The following is an 8,550-nucleotide window of genomic DNA, read 5'->3' as shown; positions in this document are numbered from 1 at the left end:
ACAAAATTTAACATTGATGTGTTTTGTCGTCCTTTCTGCTCGTCACCTCCTGCAACATTTGTCATTTCCTCTGTTCCTTTCCTCTTCTCCGGCCTTTTTTCCCCATGATCATCTCTGTCATCTCTTCCTACGCCGTTCTTCCCTGACGGGTTTGACAAAAGATAACTCACATCACCCTGCGCTGATCACACACACATTTACAAATGCATACACTGCGTCCCACCCACGTTGCCTATATCTGACACTTAAATCTGATAAATGTGAGACCTGTGACCTCCCATACTCCTGACGCCTTGAACGTGAAAAGGTTCACCTCCATTATTGTGGTTGTATGCAAACCGCACGCATATCTCATTAGCTTACACATGCAGCCACTGGGGAAAGTAAAAAAAAAAAAAAGTTCAGTCGAAATAAATTTTGCTGGTGCTGATGAATGAAGAAAAGCCCAAAAAACCCTCTCGTAGCACACACACGCAGAGCACCTCTTCAAAAGTAATTACATTATGTCCGCTCACTAATGATTCTGGCGAGTCTCAAGTTTCCTGCTGGATAAAAACTGGTATGAAACCATACCTGATTCTAAGCTTTAATCTTGTTAAAACGGCGTAGAAGAAGCTCATTCACTGCGTTCATTTGGCAGGGGATGAGTAGCGGCGAGGTGAGAAGGAGACTTCATAATCGGGCGTTAATATCAGATTGCCAATGTGGGAAGTTTAGATAACAGATGAGCAGCGGGTGAATTTGTGTCCGTGTGCGTGTGCGTAGGTGCGCGCACGTGCGTGTTTGTGTATGTGCCTATGTGTGTGGGAGTGGGGGGTGGTTGGGGGGTGGGGGGTGATGGTCTTAATGTTGCGACAACAGAGGAGGAGTGAATTAGAAAGGGCTCTAACCTCAATGCTGATAAACGTGCTTCTAATTGAATGCCATTCAGTGGTACAGACACTCATTAAACATCTGCGCCGGCAATCTGCCTGAAAGCAGTCATGTCGAGTCAACGCCACGACAGGCATTTGAAAATTCAACCAACCGTATGTTGAACCGGCTCAATAATTAACTTATTGATGACGAGACAACATTGCTATGATGAATCAAGAGATAAAACGACTTGTCTTGATGAGAGCTGTTGATGCAGAATGGAAGGAAAGGTGTTCCAAAGGTCAGGGGTCACCGATGTGCGACCTAAGGGCCCGCTTGTCAATCTGCATTTAGTTTATTTCGAAAGGGGTTTGATCTGATGGCATTTTCAGAATGAGGCACCTCACAAAAAATACCTTTTAAAGGCAATATTGGAATATTTTTTTTGTTTTCCCACACCCAGAATAAAACAGGGCACACTTCTGTCAGCTAACACCCGCATTTACATAAACTGAGTTAGGCTTGCTGTTGATGTGGCCTTGTGTTGTGGTTTATTTCCAAGATTGCACAATATGTATATTTTTTGTGTGCAGGATAACACAATCAAGGCCGTTCTGCCAAGTAAATCACTGTAAGTACATGCTGCTTACCAAAAATTGATTGTGAGTCATTATCATAAAATTTGATAACATGCAAATATGCTTGTAAAAAAACAAACATTTTTTCGAATCGAGCAATTTATTTATGTCGCCTTGGTTTTATATGGTTAAGTGTACTCCCATGCGTCCAGTCAAAATATTATTGATGAGTTTACAATTTTAGGCCTGTGTAGTAAAGACGATCAGAAGATCAATACAGTAATTTCATGGCACTCCATTGGGAATGTAATCTGAACAAGATTTCTCAAATGTATATGGCAAGAAATTTCATTTACGGGAGAGATAATGGAAAAGACATTACATGTGTGAACTACGTCACTTTAAAACATTTTCTCTTTCATAGGAATAATCATTAACTTTTGAAAGAGACAAAGAATTTAAATACTCATGTTCGTAAAATTTCTTGATTGTCAAGTGAAATTCAATGGAGAATGTCTTGACTAATTTTGAAAATGTACCGTATTTTCCGCACGATAAGGCGCGTTGGAGTATAAGGCACACCTTCAATGGATTGCTTATTTTAAATCAATTTTTCATAAATAGGGCGCACGGCATTATAAGGCGCATAGAATAGAAGCTACAATAGTGGCTGAGGTTGTGTTATGCATATCCACTGGATGGAGCTACGCAAAAGGCAAGACAATACAATACAGCTTTATTTATACAGAGCCTTCACAACCGCTGCAGCTATCACAAAGCTCTTTCCAGGACATTTAAAATACTACGTACAACAAATCAGAATATTGATCCATATATAAGGTACATCGGATTATAAGATGCACTTTCGGCTCTTGAGAAAACGGAATGCTTTTAGGTGTGCCTTATAGTGCGGAAAATACGGTAATCGGAAAACGACCCTTGCACACAACATAGTTCCGCATTTTTACACTCTTGTTAACTCTACTACTCCACATAAGTATTAATTCTACTGCACATTGACTAAATCATAAACATTACTTCCAGTCGCCGTTACTAAATTCCAGGTTGGCTTCAAAAGCTATCCTTAAATGAAGTTATGAGTAATGTATTATTTGTCTGTTTCTTTGCCTTTTTTTTGGGGGGGGGTGAGGGGGCAGGGGGATCATACAACTTTTGCGCAAAATAAATTTTATCTCGAATGCCAAATCAAGAAGAAGCCTGCACCTGCGCCCCCTGTCATTAAGGAACAAAAATTATAACATTTATTAAATCTGGGCGCCGTAAGACGACGCCTGGAGAACGACACGGGCGTCAAGCAGAACTTGATCCAGTTGTTGTTATGCATGTGTTAATTGGTGAGGAACAGAAGAGGGGAGTGGGGCAAAAACATTATTACAGGCGTAAACTACCACAACAGGGTATTGCTGGGATTTAATTACACCCTGGCTATTGTTTAATTTACCTCTCAAAGCTCCAATTAAGGGAGGTGTGAGGTTTTCTGTTTCAGGCTCATCTGGGCAGTAAAGGGGAAAGCTTACCGAGTCAAGTCCACATAAACATCACACAGTGGAGATCAAATGGATTCCTTCTCATTTGACTAATGATAGGAAGGCAAAATGAAACCTATTATAAAATCCTCTTCCTCTCTTGCGCTTCCGCTGTCGGGTTGGTGATGGTGATAAATTTACTGTTAGATTGGATACTGCTGATGATGTGATCTGAAGATGATGGCATCCAAAAATAACATCATTTATTCTCTCCTTCGCAATATAGGAATGTACACTAACCGCTGGATGAATTTTCACTGATTGGTTTAGAATTTCCATCGTTCTTCACAAACATTATTTAGCTTCCACAAAAACATTTATGCCTGATTACGCCGAGTGATAAATTGGGAAACTTTTTGCTGGTGGTACGAGTAGCATGAGAGCTGATACAATAGATGTGCTGGTTTGTTGTTTGTGTCAGGTCTCCAGAAAGATTTTGGACAGAAAAGGGATTCCACAAGCGTCGACAGAGATAAGACGTTTTGAAGAAAAATACAGTGGTAACTCTGCTTACGAAATTAGTTGGTTCTGGAAGAAATTTCTTAACTAGAAAATTTTGTAAGTAGAGACATGTTTGCCATATAAATGTCCTAATCTGTTCCAAGCCCCACCAAAATTCAGCTATAAATGTTTTCAAAAGCATAAAAATCCTTCAAAATATGTAACAAATACATGTTACAATTAAATTATTGCACAATAAATGAGAGTTGAGCATCATGTAAAAAAACAAAACAAAAAAAAAAACAAAGAATAAAGAATAAAAATGATGGTCATTTAACTGTTAACTGCGTCCTCATCGTTTTTTGCACTCTTTAGTTCATGTTCTCTCTCAGAAATGTTTCTTTCCTGGCGTTTTGTGAAGAACTGATCCAAGGGTGTTTGCTTTTGTTGGCTTTTAACAATCCTTCGAAAATGTCCCAGGCAAACATCAGCAAAGTGAGCGATCGCCTGACTGGTGAACACTTTTTCTGGGTGATTCCGGTTCACATAAAACTTTCCGAACGCCTCATGGCCCGAGGGGCGATATACGAGGATGCTACCGAGACACATATCTATCTCCACACATAGACACATACGGTAAGAGGTCCCTCTTGGCCAATGGGATGCCAGGAAGATGCCAGGTAATAGCCAATGGCAGAGCAGCTATAAGTATGTCGCGTCCAGGAAACTCCGAGCTGCAAGCAGCAGACCATACTGTATTTTTACCTTTCATATCTTGAAATTTCTTTCGTAACAAGAGGCAATATATTCCTGTCGTAACTTGAAAACTTCGTATAAAGAGACGTTCATAAGTAGAGGTACCACTGTATATTTATTTATAAAAATGCAAGATCGAGAAAGTACAACTAAGTACGCTGGTAACAAAGAACCAGGAGAAGTCAAATAGAGTAAGAAAAACGTAAACTGCTCGACAAGAGCATCCAATACACAAACGTACACCAAGGACACAGAAGGAAAATACAACAACAAAATTACAATGAACTAACGAGGCAAACAGGTCAAGAACATCTAGAAAATTAAGCACTTGGAGTCGTGAGCAAGGCTAAATAATCCGACAATCACTCGGCATCTTGGCAGTCCTTAAATACATGGCAAGGCTTGATTAAGTAACGTGGCACAGGTGTGCCTGCCGGGGGGAAACGCCCTTCCCTCCAGCTGGAGCTGTAACACAATCAAGACACACAAGACAGGATCACAACAATTTGTGTGAATGCCGGCGCAATTGAAAACTGGTTGGTTCTAAATCACACAACAAAAATATGATGAGAATGTTTTTTTTTTTCAACCCACTCACAAGATGTTGGGCTTTTTTCACATCTAAGCCAATGGTTCCCATAGTAGAGATGATATAACTTTCTTTTAATGTCCTATGGTCACACAACTGACCAGATCAATCCTTGCTCTAATGTAATTTCGATGTTTTTTGGGAGGTTCACTTTGGGTCTGATATTTGAAATCCTAATGTATTTGTTCCTCCTTGAATTATTCATGGTCAGGGCTCGGATGAGTTTCTGTCTTATGGCTGCAGCCTGAGTCACGTTGAATCAATACACTGGTCATAATTTATCAGCAATCAATAGTGCATTTACTTTGTTGTTAACCTTTAAGTTAGCATGCACATGCAGATTCAGCATCATTTATTTGTAAATAATGTGTCTAACAAAAACTGAAATATTTTTAACACATTTATTAAAAGTGAGATTGTAATTTTCGTGCGAGAATGATTGTGTCTTTTTCCGTAAATAACTAAAACAAATGTTGAATGATATTTAGGACAACATTTCTGAAATAACCTGAGATCAAAGGTCAGAGTCCCAAATTTAAATAGTTTATGGCACTTTCATTTTAAGAGTTGTGTTCCATGCAAATCAAGGTAAGTGTGGCTTTGAAATAATATCTTATTCAAGGCTAAGTGAAACAAGGGCACATTAGCTATCTATAGTCGTGACATAAAGTAAATAATAAATAGGCGAAACTAAAGACTCATTTTTCAAGAGCACTTTGAAACAGTAATTCATCCCTTCGTCACATCCCAACTGGATTACTGTTATGCACTTTACTTTGGAGTCAGCCGATCCTCCATTAAGCATCTCCAGTTGGTCCAGAATGCTGCTGCTCACCTCTCGACTGGTACGCGTAAGAGGGAGCATATAACTCATACTCTGGCATCCCTTCAGTAGCTCACTGTACATTTGAGAGTACTTTTTAAGATCCTATTACTTGTTTTCAAATCTTGATACGGTTTCGCCCCATCTTCTCTCTCTTCGAGTTCCTCCACCCCTACGCACCTGCCCGGTGCCTCAGATCGGTGGATTAGACATTGTTAGAGGTACCAAAAACTAAACGGAGGCTCAGTGGTGATCGAGCCTTTTCCATTGCTGGTCCAGCTCTATGGAATGACCTCCCACTGAACGTTCGGCAAGCCCCCTCGCTGCCCATCTTTAAAACTCGTCTCAAAACTCATTTGAATTTTTGGGCTTTTGACTCACCGTGAGACTTGATTTTTAGTTTGACTGCTTTTGTGCTTTCTATGTAATTGTGGGACTTATCACTTTAGTCAGATTATTAGTTTTCCATTAAGTAGTCTATGAAACGCCGGATGAACAGATCAGACAGACCTTTGTATATTTCTGAATTATTTTTTTTTTTATGTGCCCCCAAAAAAAAAAAAAAATAAAAAAAAAAAAAAAAAAAAAAAAAAAAATATATATATATATATATATATATATATACACACATACATATATTTATAAAAATATATTATAATAATATACATATTGCATTCCTATGAGATCTATTTATATATTATCTTTTTTTTAATGAATGCTTTTAATAACAAAGAAAATACAATCGATTATGATTTCATTTTCACTTGCACCTCATGTGGACCTTAGAAAATGGTCTTGAAATCCCGGTGATTCTTAAAACCACCACCAAATCAGCCACACACGCCGTAGATTTAAAGTGCCCGAAGCATCGGCTTCTCTTCCTCCTCCAGACTTCCTCTACCTTGTTCTTGACAGGCCGCTGACCCAGTTCCTTGTCGGTAGAAAACCACAGACGAGGTCATTATGGCTGATGTGACAAAAGATCCCGTTGAACGCCCCTGTGATGTTGGAACACTGATCCTCCTGTCTGCCTCAGCAGGGCTACAGGATGCAGAGGGGGCATTCATTCATGTACAGTCACTTTGGAAGTAAGGGAGGGAAAGCCTGTTAATGTTCAACTGCGGACAGGAACTGATACAGTGCTTCTGCAAGGGAATGATACCCCCCCCCCCACCCCATTATTCCACGCCTTCATCAGCCACAAGTTGGATGAATGAAAACGGTAAAAAAAAAAAAAAACAGTAGTATGCGTTAAGTGATTTTTTTTGTACCATATTATGCCATATACAAGAATCAAGTCTCAACTTTTGATGTTGAAGCTACTAACGCAAAAGATCCGAAGTTGACGATGGTGTTGATGTAAAAAAAAAACCAAACAAACAAAACAGATATTTCCTAGTTTGCGAAACTAACGCTTGACAGGATTGTTGACAGTCCTCAACCAAACACAGGTCTACGTTTATGACTCTAGTAATACAAGTGTAAAAGTAAGTAAATCGTCATTTCCAGTGTGCAGCTCAGAATGATTTGGTCCAACATGGCTCTTTCATGTTGATTAAGTACTGTATTTAATTCTTATTCCAGATATGTGTTTTAACTCGTGCTGGCACATACAATGTAGAACATACTGTAATATCTGTTTCTTGTATTTGTGTGACGTCATAGAGAGGGGACGAGCCAGGTTGGGGAAATATTGGCTCCGGCAGTTATTCTGAGTGTGGAGCGCATGGGCGTGAGTTGTTGCTAACAGCAACTCCTATGAATGTGTTTTTATTGCTCCTTTTGTTTATTAAAAACGACAGATTGCATCAGCGACTGCGTGCATCCTTTCTGTCCAGATTGAAGGGCATTACAATTGCGCTTTAGAAATTTGGAGGCTGAAATAAAAATAACATTTCTGGGAGTGTGTGAGTGTGTGTGTGTGTGTGTGTGTGTGTGTGTGTGTGTGTGTGTGTGTGTGTGTGTGTGTGTGTGTGTGTGTGTGTGTCCATCTTCTATATCGACATACCGCCACAATAAAAGAAAGAAAGAAAGAAAGAAATAATGCACGCAGAAAGCTCATGTAAAGTATTGTATGAATTGACAAAGATGAAAAAGAACATTTTTGCTCTAATTATAGTTTTAGTTAGTTTTATAAACCTGATATGTAGTTTCAGATAGTGTTTTTTTTCTTTTTTAAAAGCATTTTCATTCTTATTTTATTTTGTTCACGAAAATGTTTGTGAAGCGACGTTTTTGTGAGCTATAATAACCTATCGTACTATAACCAACATTTTAGATTTCACCAGGACACAACGAGTCTGAGACTAATACTCATCAAAATTTGGGAAAAGTGGCCAAAGAAATGAAGGGAACTTTAATTTCAAAAAGTTTGTGTAAAAATGAAAGTTGGACACTTTCCATTGCTCTTTTGACCATTTTGACTTATGATGGTGACATGAAGGATATTGAATTCCATTCAATGTTACAGGAAGCCATTATAGAGTAGATTTGGAATATTCCAATGTATGCAAATCAAACAAAAACGTAAGCTTTGAACAAGATCAACCCAAAATAAGTTACATTTTAAACAGTAAAACGAATCAGAGCGACTTGGGGTGCTTTCTTTCTTCTAAAACCGCTTTAATGTAATATGGTGCATCTGGCAAATGGACAACTTAAAACCAGGGCGCGGTCTTTGTTGGGAATGGAATCCCTCCTGTGCGCGTGGGAGAAGGTGTGTGGGAGTGTAATGTGGGCTTTCCCCAAACAGAAAGTCTCTAAAGGCCAACCCACACATTCGGATGACGCCCGCATCCCTGCCATGACATCTAAACTGGAGTCTGTCAGCAAAACAGCCAACAAGGCAGAAAGTATAGAGAGAGAGGGCAACAAGAGAAAACAAAGGCTTTGTGAAAGTGGAAGTGTGAAGAAAAGGAAGAGCGTGTGAGTGTAATGTACACTGATATGGAGAAACTTTGT

The sequence above is a fragment of the Hippocampus comes genome, unplaced genomic scaffold (genome assembly GCF_001891065.2).
Source record: "Hippocampus comes isolate QL1 unplaced genomic scaffold, H_comes_QL1_v1.1 scaffold47, whole genome shotgun sequence".
In the NCBI taxonomy this organism is placed as follows: Eukaryota; Metazoa; Chordata; class Actinopteri; order Syngnathiformes; family Syngnathidae; genus Hippocampus; species Hippocampus comes.
The sequence above is the reverse complement of the archived record's forward strand: the minus strand, read 5'-3'. Positions refer to the sequence as shown.